The 13,027-nt window shown below is 38.9% G+C and overlaps 1 protein-coding gene and 1 pseudogene across 6 annotated transcripts in view; one reads left to right on the top strand and one right to left on the bottom strand.

Annotated features, from left to right (window-relative positions):
* The window catches only part of CDC42SE2 (CDC42 small effector 2), a 200,115-nt gene that overhangs the window by 121,048 nt on the left and 66,040 nt on the right, over window positions 1-13,027 (top strand). The gene's annotated exons all lie outside the window — the stretch shown is intronic.
* On the bottom strand, window positions 165-3,879 carry LOC109250905 (plakophilin-4-like; annotated as a pseudogene).

Genomic DNA, 13,027 nt, shown 5'->3' with positions numbered 1-13,027 from the left:
CCAAAGGTTTCCTCACTTCACTGATAAGTCTTCAGAAAAGAAAAAAAAACGCTCTTCACTCATTCTTTATATCTCACTTTCACATTTCATCAGCAGATCAGCAAGATGTATTTTTCTTCTCATTCTAAACAAGATTAGAAAGATTTCTACTGAGCATCTTGATGCTACACCCACAAGTCTGGAGACTCTGGGTACTGTTCTGCTCTTAAGAAGGTCCTTTAATGGAATGAAAGTCTATATAACTTGTGGTTGATTTCAGTCCATACTGTGTTGGATAATCAGTAAATAGCTGGAAAGTGAACTTAGTCATCATCAAAATAAGGATCTTCATAGCTATGGGGAGACTGCGAATACAGTTCTGCAAATACAATTCTGTTGGAATCATTTTTTCTTTTTTTAAAAAATTTATTTACGTAATCTCTGCACTCCATGTCGGGCTTGAACCCATAACTCTAAGATCAAGAGTCACACACTCTTAAAACTGATTCAGCCAGGCACCCCTCTTTTGAAATCATCTTGACTACAATACAGCTAGTATCCCGTAGCCATCTGTTTTGTTTTCTTGCTAGTGAGTAATAGGAACTGATGTAAATTGGTGAAGATTTGCTGGAGCCTGAGTATAAGCCTTTATATGTGGTTTCCTTCTGGCTCTTAAAATACTGCATAGGTGGCTGGATCCTGTTGTATTCAGAGTGAGGGTCTCTGATTCTTAACAGTATTCGTGAGGAGGAAGTGCTGCTGACGGACTGATGGGTGACATCTGTTGGTTAGTGGTAGACAAGGAAGGATGTGAATTGAATTGGTCTGCAATGTACAGTGAAGGTGTAAAAAAATGGTTTTGATTGCATCCATCTTTTTCATGAATGCTTTGGAGGTCCTGATACTGCTATAATGTATTCAAGAGCTGGGCTGCTGCCTTTACCACTTTGAGAGATGATCTGTCTCCTCTGCCTTTGGTTGTGTTCACTAGCTTTTCTTTCTCCCTTGAGTCAACAAGGACTTTGTTGTTCTCCATGTTTTTGCTAGTGACCTCGTGCAGAGGTTTTTTGTTTTCTTCCTTCCTTCCTTCCTTCCTTCCTTCCTTCCTTCCACAATTCCAGTTTATTGGGGTAGTAGTAATTGATGCCTGCAGCCGTATGAAGTGCTCCATACCCAGAACTGCATCATGAAGAGAGGAAGGGCCTGGAATGCAGACAGAATCAGGCCAGTCTCAGTCTGTAGAGTCCTGTGGGTGCCTGCATCCGACCCTGCATCTGCGGGTTACTACTGAGTGAGCTGGATACAGGCTGGAGGGACCTGGTATAGCAGATGGCTTCCGTGATCTTGTCAGACAGCACATGAGGACCAGGGCTACTGGGAAGCCAGTTGGTTAGGTCTTATGGTATATTTACCTGTGAGCTTCTTGCTCTGAACATCTTGCACCATATTCCTGAAAGCAATTGCTTCACATGGAGTAGCTCTATCATTATCTGCCATGAGAAGTTCTATAAGGATGGGCAACCCTTTTTCTTTGTGGATGGCCACCAGGATGTATGCTGTAAACATCTAGTTTCCAGAAGACTGCTTCTGGAGCGATCTAGCAGAGCTTTTCAAGTTGGCTGGGTTGGAACTTTCTGGAGGAAGAATCAGATACTGTTTTACCATTGTTGGATGCCACAGCATCTCGTCCCCTTGGAGAACTTTGACAACTTGGGGATATGACCAACTTCATCTCATTGATCTTTTTATGTCCTTCTCTTTTTCTTCTCCCCCTGTCAGCCTGGCTCTATGTCCTTGCTGGGAGTCTCTTTTCCTAGTTAAGTCATCCCAGCAGCCAGGCTGATAGGATAGGTTTCTTGGGGGTGCAAACACAGTTCACCCACAGTGTTGCTGTTGTAATTAGATGTGTTCATACATGTGCGAATCACATGCCGATGTGAGTCTGCCAGCCCCTCATAGGATTGCATTTGCTTCTTCCCTCCCTCCTCCCTCCCCTACAGAATTAGGCAGAACAAGTGAAGTCTGATTATGATCAGCATCAAAAGAAGAATTACTGCATTCAGAAGAACTGGAATATTCACACTTTTTGTTAAGGTTGAGAGAGTATCTCAGTGGATTGTCACCTTTACAGTATCCCATGGAGATAAATTCCAGAGAACTCCTGTACAAATTTCCTTACTTTATCAGTAGATTTTCTTACCAGTTGGAACGAGGCAGATATCTCACCAACATTCTTGATTGGTATTTTATTTTTCATCTGTAAGACTGGCAAAAAGGAGGTTTCAGAGACCACCACAGCATTCCGCCAAAGTTCCAAAACTCTTATCATCAAGAAGGTGGACCAAATGCTTGATTCTTCCTAATCTATACATCACCTTCTGCACCTTATTGTTGCCAGAGCACAGGTGATGCAGGTAGGCCACTGCATCTGCCTGAACTGATGGGAAGGGTGTTTGCAACATGTGAGCGACTTGACCCAACTTCTGAACACGCCAGGCACTCCCTGGGGTCTGTCTGAATACGGTCTGTGGCTGTGGATCTTGTGGTGCCATCATCAGCTGGTGCTGCATGGTGAAGCCTGTTACATCTGCACTCCTGCACTCAGTGTTGGATTGGACTGTAGGGCTCTGTGTGGCTAGCTGTTGTGTTCAGAGCATCATTATTTTTTTGGTATGTAAGGGCGCTTTGTTGTCTGGATATCGTTTGCATATTTTCAATACTTACTGTACCTGTGCAATACAGTGCTGCCTGTAATCCTTAGAGCTCCATGGTTTCGTGGTTTGGTTTGAGATAACCTTGGGCTGTACTGGGTCTTGCCTCCATATATAGTAGTGATGAGCAGTTTGGGAGACACAGCAGAATGAAGGTCTTGCCCAAGTTGGTTGGGCTGACTAGCCTAGGAACTGTAAGCCTGTCAGGCTGTCTGGCTGATGAGGAACCATACTTGTAATGGCACGATGCTGCTGTCCACATTGTTCTGTGTCATGAACAGTCCTTTTCAGTGAAGGTCCCAGATGTTGGTATAGTGGTCATCACTGCAGGACAGTGACCCCACTTGGCCTTTGGATGGGGAAGCTGCTTGAGCTTGACCATCAGGGTCAGTGGGGACCCTGCTCTGGTGGCAGTTTGGTACTGAGAGATTGGTCTTTCGGGATTGGAGGAGTGTAGGGTGATGACTAATACAGTCTGATGTACAACTGTTGGGGAGATGACTCTCTGTTTAGAGTATGGAGACGCTGCCCACTGAGCAGGTAATGGGGTGGAGGAAGATGTCCTGGGGTTCGGTGGTCGGGAGTCTCAGTGACTGAGAGCCAAATCTACTATCCAGAGAAGTTCTCACTGACCCCTTTGAGGAAGACATACCTGTCCTGGTAACATAAGAACGACTGTGCTCTAGATAGAGCTGAACTAACTCTTCTCATGGCCTGATTGGCTACTCATGGTTGAACTAGTGTTTGCCCTTCAGCTCTTGAATTACTAAATGGTTACTGGTTGAACTGTGAGCGAATGCTGTGGTCTCTTGTGTGTCTTACCCAGATTCTGGCTGTCTTGGAAACTCCTTGCTTCCTGGTTTTCACTGTCAGAATAAGAATTCATTTGTGTTGAACTTCTTGAGTTAGCCAATGATCTTTCATGGTGAATAGAGGGTCCCTTGTGCTGACTCTGTCCTGATGAGGTCGTTGTTGGGATGGATGGCATCAAAAACTCTAGGTTTGTTCATATCAGTATTTGCACATCTCTTGATCTCCAAGGAGATGACTCCCCTAGGTGAGCTGCTCCTTCAGGGAAGCTAGAACAGTGGTGGCTGTGGTATTGGGTTTCAGGCCTAGGCCAGTGTAGGCAGTTTTCTTTGTGTGGTTGCTCCTCCTCCACCAGTGAGGCCTGCTCAGTATTGGGCATTTATTTCTTTTTCTAGATTAGACAGGGTTTTTTTTCACTCCAGGAACCAGGTACATCCGCCTGAGGGGTAGCTGCTGTGCTACCCTCCAAAATTTGAAAAGCGAGCAACGGCTCCCCAACCCTCCTTTCCCTACACACCCCCTTCCCTGGAACAGCTCTCCCACCAGCCACAGGGGTGGTAGCTACCTTGCCCCTCTGCCCTGTGCCTGTGGAGTTAGCTTTGCAGCCAGCATTGATAAGGACTCCGTCCTAGAGGCCCCTCTTCATCTTTATACTTGAAAAAATTTAGAGACATTAGGTGACTTTATAGCAGTTTATGCAGCTAGGAAGTGGTAGGATTGAGATTATAATCCATATCTGTTTGGCTCTGAGATCCATGTGTGTATTAACCTCTGTTGCACTGCCTTTTCATTGTGTTGTACTCCTTAAACTCACCTATTTACTAACATTAGTAAGATTATTATTATTGGAAAGTTTAATCAGCTAACCTAACTAAATTAATATTTCTTTTTTTTTTTTTTAATTTTTTAACATGTATTTATTTTTGAGAGACAGAGAGCATGAGTGGGGAGGAACAGAGAGAGAGGGAGACACAGAGTATAAAGCTGTGAGCACAGAGCCCAGCGTGGGGCTGGAACTCATGAACTGTGAGATCATGACCTGAGTCAAAGTCAGATGCTTAACCGACTGAGTCACCCAGGCGCCCCCACTTAATATTTCTAATAGTCTTGCTGATTGACTTAGCTTTTCTGGGAATAGAGTCCTTATTTATAAACATACATAATATTGAATTTTGCTTATCCTTTTCAGACTTTATATCATATTGGTTCACTTACTAGTTGCATTATCTAGAACTTCTAGAACATTGTGATAACAGTGAGCATCTTGTTAATTAATTTAAAACATCTGATGTTTCACTAAATGCTTACATTAATTGAATATAGTTTTTCACCAATGAGCATGATGCCAGCCCTTAGTAGTATTCTTCATAAATAAAATAGGAAAGAGAGCAAAGTACTTCTGTTTTATTAAGAGTTTTTTAAAAATTCTATTTGGACGTCTATGTAGGCCAGATTTTAAAGTTTTAATTGTTGCTGTGTCATAATTGCTAAAACTAAAAATTACTGTTATTTCTACCTACTTATACCGCACTCATTTTTAATCTCTGATAATGTATACACGTCTTACCTCTGGCAGTATTCATTTTTGTACATTTAAAAAATAAGTTTATTATAATTTATAACTTGCTGAGTTGTATTTATTTTAAATATATATTTAAAAATTTTTATGTGGGGCTAGCATGTAGTAGGAGTTCAGTGAATATATGTTCAATATGTTAATTTTTATAATTATTTGATTAGTGAGGCATATTGATAATAATCCTGTATTATGACTAATGATAGGAAAATGTTGTATCAAGTTTAGAAGTGGAAAAAACCCAGAAAATAGATATGTAATATTGCTGTAGTTTCCTGGTTTCATGGTCATTTAGCTGATTTCTGATCCTACCATTTTCCCATTCTGACTTGATAGCATTTTGCTGTAGGTACCACTCTTTCAGTAGTTCACTGGTGGGTTTAGGTATTTCTTTTAGTTCTCTCGCACGAGCGCTCTCTCTCTCTCTCTCTCTCTCTCTCTCTCTCTCTCTCTCGTTCTTTCTCCCTCCTTCCATCCAACCCTCCCTCCGTCTCTCTCTCTTTCTCTCTCTCTCTTTCTCTCTCTCTCTCTCTTTCTCTCTCTCTCTCTCTTTCTCTCTCTCTCTCTCTTTCTCTCTCTCTCTCTTTCTCTCTCTCTCTCTCTCTCTCTCTCTCTCTCTCTCACTCTCTCTCACACACACACACACACACACACACACACACGAGGACTAATTCATTTACCAAATGTGAGAGAATGAGGAAATATGCATATTATAGAAAATTATTAAAATACAGAGGTAGAATGTGATTGTCCCATTCAAATATTGCCCCTGAATGGTTCAGAGTTTCTCCTGTTAAACTTGCAAATAGCTATAAAGGAGGAGTTTGGGAGATATCTAAGGAATGGAATAATTGGAATTACTCTTCAATTTTGTCAGTATGATCCAAAATATCTGTCTCTATCTATAGCTAGAAAATATTTTTGAAAGTCTTATAATAGTGTTATAGTTTAAGGGAATGGAAACTGATATTAAATTTCTAGTTATTTTGGTTAATGGTCTAGGGTATAATTATCTGGACATAATTGCCATTTGAGGAGCTATGCTTTGCTTAAGTAAATAGAATTGGTGGCTCCGTGTTGGGCCCACTCAGCAGCTAACCATAGTATAATAATCCTTACCACAGCAGCTGGAATTTATTGTAGCTATTGCTGTATGTTCTCACTGTAAAGGCTGTGATTTCTGTGAGGAAATCAGAAAAGCAGCCCTTTTGTGGTTTTGATTAAAGAGTGTTTTCCTGGCAGCCTGAGAAAATGCTCTGCTTGTTTTGTGCTCTGTAGATACGAGATGTGCTTTTACAAAAGGAGCTATTTCTTTAAAAAGTAGTCCTATGCAAGATACCTATTTTAATTTTATTATTAACCATCTAATAATTGTGAATGGTTTTAATGCACATGTTCACTGAAGAAATGCTTATAGGGAACGATACTAATTAAAGGAAATGTGTTGATCTTAGGGTGGGTATAGAAATTTTCCACTCAAGGTCACATTCCTATGGTTATCTTTCTATGGTTTTCTTTAAAAATGGTTGACCCATAGAACTCAGAACAAGTTGAGTACTGTGTATACTGTCTTTGGGTATTTTATTTTAATTACAGTGTTGTTAAAATACAGTGTTATTTTACTTTTAGGTATATAGTATAGTGATTTAAAAATTCTTTGTATTACTCAGCGTTCATCAAGATAACTGTACTCTTAATCCTCTTCACCTATTTCTCCCATCCCTTGACCCATCTCCCCTTTTGTAACCATCAGTTTTTCTCTATAATTAAGAGTCTGTTTTCTGGTTTGTCTCCCTCTTTTTTTTGCCTTGCTGATTTGTTTACTGGATTCCACATATATGCGAGATCATCCAAGATTTGTTTTTCTCTGGCTTATTTCACTTAGCATTATGCTTTCTCACTCCATGTTGATACAAATAGCTAGATTTTATTCTTTTCTTATGGCTAACATTCCTGTGTATGTGTTTGTGTGCCACATCTTTTATCCATTGATCTGTTAGTGGACACTTGGGCTCCTTCAATAGTTTTGCTATTGTAAATAATGCTGCAATAAACATAGGGGTGCATTTATCCCTTCGAATTAGTGGTGTTATATTCTTTGAGTAAGTAACCAGAAATGTGGTTACTGGATCATGGGGTAGTCCTATTTTTAATTTTCTGAGGAACCTCCATGCTGTATTCCACAATAGCTGTACCAGTTTGCAGTCTCACTAATAGTGCACGAAGGTTTCTTTTTCTTCACATACTTGTCTACACTTGTTGTTTTTTTTATTTTTGACAGGTGTGAAGTAAGATCTCATTGTGGTTTTAATTTGCAGTTTCCCTGATGATGGATGATGTTGAGTATCTTTTCATGTGTCTGTTAGCCATCTGTATGTCTTTGGAGAAGTGTCTATTCATGTCTTCTTCTGCCCTTTTTTTGTTTTTGTTTTTTAAGAGAGAGAGCGTGAATATAGGGGAGAGAGGCAGAGAGAGAGAGACAGAGAAAGAGAGAGAGAGAGAGAGAGAGAGACAGAGAGAGAGAGAATCTCAAGCATGCTCCACACTTAGCACAGAGCCTGACACAGGACTTGATCCTGTGACCCTGGGATCATGACCCTAGCCAAAATCAAGAGTCGGATGCTTAACCAACTGAGCCACCCAGGCACCCCCTATTCTTCCCATTTGTATTGAAAAAAAAATTTTTTTTTAAGTTTATTTATATTGAGAGAGAACAAAAGGAGGGGAGGGGTAGAGAGAGAGGGAGAGAGAGAGAGTCTCATGCAGGCCCCACACAGAGCCCAGCAGAGTTAGCTCAGAGCTTAATGTGGGGCTTGATCTCAAAAACCATGAGATCATGACCTGAGCCAAAATCAAGAGTCAGATGCTTAACAGACTGAGCTACCCAGGTGCCCCTACCCATTTTTCAGTTGGATTATTTGTTTCATTTGGTGTTGAGTTATATAAGTTCTTTATATATTTTGGATACTGTTTATTGAGTGTGTCATTAGCAGGTATCTTCTCCATTCAGTAAGTTGTGTTTTAGTTTTGTTGGTTGTTTCTTTTGCTGTGCAGAAGCTGTTTAGTTTGAAGTAGTTCCAGTAGTTCATTTTTGCTTTTGTTTCCCTTGCCTCAGGTGACATATCTAGAAAAATGTTGCTATAATCAGTGTCAGAGAAAGTACCACCTGTGCTCTCTTCTAGGATTTTTATGGTTTTAGGTCTCACATTTAGGGTCTTAGTCCATTTTGAGTTTATTTGTATGTAGGGTGTGTGAAAGTGGTCTGGTATCATGCTTTTGCTGTAGCTGTCCAGTTTTCCCAGCACTATTTGTTGAAGAGACTTTTTCCAGTGCGTGTTCTTGCCTCCTTTATTGCAGATTAATTGACCATATGATTAATGGGTTTCTTTCTGGACTTCCTACTCTTTTCCATTGATCTGTGTGTCTGTTTTTATCCCAGTACCATACTGTTTTAATCACTATGGTTTTGTAGTGTAACTTGAGGTCTGGAATTGTGATACTTCCAGTTTTTCCTTTTTCAAGATTGCTTTGGCTATTTAGGGTCTTCTGTGGTTCCATAAAAATTTTAGGATTTTTTTGTTCCAGTTCTGTGAAAAATGCCATTGGTATTTTCATAGGGATTGCATTAAGTGTATAGATTGCTTTGGGTAGTGTAGACATTTTACCTGTGTTTGTCCTTCTAACATATGAGCATGGAATCTCTTTTCATTTGGTTGTGTTGTCTTCAGTTTCTTTCATCAGTCTTTTATAGTTTTCAGAGAACAGATCTTTGACCTATTTGGTTAAATTTATTCTGAGGTATCTTACTATTTTTGCCGTAGTTGTAAATGGGATTGTTTTCTTAATTTCTCTTTCTGCTGCTTTGTTACTAGTGTGTAGAAATGTTGTGAATTTCCATGCACTGATTTTATATCCTGTGACTTTACTGAATTCAGTTATCAGTTCTAGTTGTTTTTTGGTGGAGTTTTCAGGGTTACCATGTCATCTGCAAATAGTGACAGTTTTACTTCTTTACCAATTTGGATACTTTTCATTACTTTCTGTTGTCTGGTTGCTGTGGTATTGTCATTGGGTTTTAATGGTAGATGGGGAAGAGTAAATTTTACTCTTTAAAAATTGACTAACACTTTCATGCCTGATTACTTACATTCCTAAATATTTTAAGCTATAGCTACATTTTTCTGATTCCTTCATATATTTCAGGCATTTAACAAGGCGGATTTACCAGTAAACAAATTTTCTTAAAACATAAATAATCCTTAAATGTCCAATAAATTATACTTGCAAATTTAGCTTATCACATTTTCTTATCTTTTAAATAGATAAATAGAATATTTTTATATTTATATTTATATAAAAATGTATATAATATAATATATAAATATATATATATTTATATTTACCTTTATAAATAGAACATAAAATACCCTAATAGTAAGTTGTTGAAATATATTTAATGGCAATAAAATATTAATGCTGTAGCTTTTGGTTGACCTCATCATTTCTGTATTGATTTCTGTATTTTCCTGGAGTTCTAGAATTATCCACTGAAAAGGAAACCGTTACTGTCAAGCCTAACTGAGGTAATTTGGTTAAAAATCAGGACTGGGATGCTGTTATGAGTAAAGCTCTTAAGGTCAAAAACTATAGAATTTGAATGGATTTCTGGGGAAAGAAACTTGATATTGATAGTGGCTAGGACCTAGATACACCTGCCAAGCCTGAGCTGGCCTTGGTTAGCATGCGTGCTTTTCTTAGGTTGAATGGGTTCACTTAATATGGGACCTTTTGAGTCCTCTTCTTTTAACTATTTACTCAGACACATGGGTTTTGTATTTTATGCATCTTTGTACTTACCTGAAATGCTGGTCTTTTAAATGAGTTGAAAGTAGGGGTGGGAGGAAGATCTTTCCAAGCCCCAGTGTTATTTATTTAATTTCTCAAATTCTGGGTCCCACTTCATCCTGGTGTTCTAAGCCTGTAGTAAAGCACTCATTTTAAGTTCTTTATTTGGGATGGAATTCTGAACCCCTTATTTCCCTTTATTCATGGAATAATTTTATTTCAGCTGTAGTTGTTCTCTATACCATAGAAAGTAATGTGGAGAACAGTTTCTGCCTCTGGGAAGAACTTCTGTTGGTCTCACTAACCATGATATATTCAATGTGCTGAATGGGAAAATAGGCATCCAAGAATACTTTATCCAGTAGGCTTCATTCAGAATTAGAAAGAGGGAGATAAAGAGTTTCCGGGACAAAAACTAAAGGACTTTGTGACCACTAAACCCACCCTGCAAGAAATATTAAAGGGGAATCTTTGGGAAAGAAAGACCAAAAGCAACCAAGACTAGAAAGGAACAAAGAAGGGGTGCCTGGGTGGTTCAGTCATTTGAGCGTTTAACTCTTGATTTCAGCTAGGGTCACAATGTCAGGGTTGTGGGATCAAGCCCTGTGTTGGGCTCTTCACTGAGTGTGGTGCCTGCTTAAGATTCATATTCTGTCTCTCTCCCTCTCTCTCACTCTTTCTTCCCTCTACCCCCTACTCGTGCTCTCCTTTCCTCTTTTTCTTAAAAAAAAAAAAAAAAAAAAAAAAAAAAAAATCCCCAAACAACTTTATAGGTAATACAATGAGTTAAATTCATATCTATTAATAATCACTCTGAATGGAAATAGAAATTTAGAATATGATAAAAATGCATTCCAGATCAGAGAAGAGGATTTTTTGTTTTTTTTTTAATTGCAGTATATTATAGCAGGGTAATGGTCCACAACAAACAAACAAAATAGATCCTTCTCTTCAGAGGAGGAAAGCAGATTTTTACCCCCCTTTATGTTATTGGAGTTGAGGAGGCATTTTCCAAAGATTGGAAATGCAGATACTCTAGTGGATTGTTAGTGGGTGTGTAGCTTGGTATATTCTGTTAGATTTGAAAAATATCTGTGAAAATCTAAAATACCTACTGAAATTTAAATCTACAAATTCTTTGATCCACCACCACAGATAAATGCTCTAGGTTTTGGGTTCACTCTGTCATATTCCACATGTGTGAAAGTACAAGATTATTCCATGCATTATGTATGTGGAAGTAAAAGGTGAGAAACAACTCAGCTTTACACCTATTGGAGATTGTTTATACCCATGTGATAAAATATAGCCTTCAAAATTGAGGTAGGCAGTTTTAAAAAAGTTCTTGATATTGCCTGTTTTCCAAGGGAAGTATTAAGTGAAAATAGCAAGGTGCCAAATGATATATGCAGTCACATGAAAATATTTTAAAAAGGAAACGATACATATTTATATTCTTTTGTATGTTTAGAATACTTGTGAAAGGCTACACTAGAAGTTGATACTAGTGGCTGTGTCTGTGGAGGAGAACTGGGTGGCTAGATAATGGTGAGATTTATTTTGTCATAATCTCCTCTTGCATCTTTAGAGTTTTACACTATGGTAACATATTGGTATATTACTCATGTGACCAAAAAGAAACATATAACACACACACAAATTAATATGTAATACTGAGTAATAAAACCTCTTTATCCTGATTTTCATCTTTATCAACGCATCAGAATTTCTTAAGGGTGAAACCTTACATTACATTCAATTACATTAAAAAGTTTTTTTTTTATTGTGATATAAAACATACAACAAAAATTACCATCTTGGGGTGCCTGGGTGGCTCAGTCTCTTGAACATCCAGCTCTTGATTTTTGCTCAGGTCATGATCCCAGGATTGTGAGATTGAATTTGGTATCAGGCTCCGTGCTGAGCATTGAGCTTTCTTGGGATTGTCTCTCTCTCTCCCTTTGTCCCTTTCCCCTGCTCGCACAGTCTCTCTCTCCTGAAATAAAAGTTGAAAAAAAATATTTAAAAAAAATTACCATCTTAACCATTAAAAAAATGTTTATTTATTTTGAGACAGAGAGTATGAGCGGAGGGAAGAAGCAGAGAGAGAGGAGAGAGAGAATATCCTAAGCAGGCTCCATGCCATCAGCATTAGAGCCTGATAGGGGGTTTGATCTCACGAACCATGAGATCACGACCTGAGCTGAAATCAAGAGTCAGATGCTTAACTGACAGAGCCACCCAGGCGCCCCACCATCTTAACCATTTTTAAGTGTATAGTTTAGTAATATATTCACATTGTTGTGAACAGATCTTCTTAACTCTCCTCTTGCAAAAATGAAACTCAAATACTCATTCAACCACTTCCTTTTACTTTCTATTGCTAGCACGTTAGAAGTTTCTCTGAATTTGAGTACTTTAGATGTAAGTAGAATTGCTCATATAAGTGGAATCATAACAGTATTGGTCTTTTTGTGACTGGCTTATTTCACTTAGCATAATGTTTTCAAAGTTCATCCATGCAGCATGTGACAGGATTTTTAAGACTATTGAATAGTATTCCGTTATATATATAGATCACATTTTGTTGGTGAATTCATTGGCTGTTGGATGTTTGTCTTCCTTGACCCTTTTGGCTCTTGTAAATAGTGCTGCTATGAACATGAGTGTGTACATATTCTTTGAGATTCTGCCTTCAGTTCTTTTAAATATATACCTGATATACCTAGGGGCGCCTGGGTGGCTCAGTTAGTCGTCTGACTTTGGCTCAGGACATGATCTCGTGGTTTGTGGGTTCAAGCCCTGCGTCAGGCTCTGTGCTGACAGCTCAGAACCTGGAGCCTGTTTGAATTCTGTGTCTCCCTCTCTGCTTACCCTGCTTACACTCCATACCTTTCTTTCTCTCAAAAATGAATAAACATTAAAATAAATAAATAGGGGTGCCTGGGTGGCTCAGTCGGTTAAGCATCTGACTTTAGCTCAGGTCGTGATCTCATAGTTTATGAGTTCAAGCCCCCCACATTGTCACATCCTCTGTCCCCCTCTCTCTCTGCCTTTCCCCCCACCCCCGCTCATTCTGTCTGTGTCTCTCAAAAATAAATAAATG

Source organism: Panthera pardus, unplaced genomic scaffold (assembly GCF_024362965.1).
Source record: "Panthera pardus isolate Hobbes unplaced genomic scaffold, ASM2436296v1 HiC_scaffold_2, whole genome shotgun sequence".
Taxonomy (NCBI): Eukaryota; Metazoa; Chordata; class Mammalia; order Carnivora; family Felidae; genus Panthera; species Panthera pardus.
Note: the sequence above shows the minus strand (reverse complement) of the source record. Positions and strands in the feature narration are given on the sequence as shown.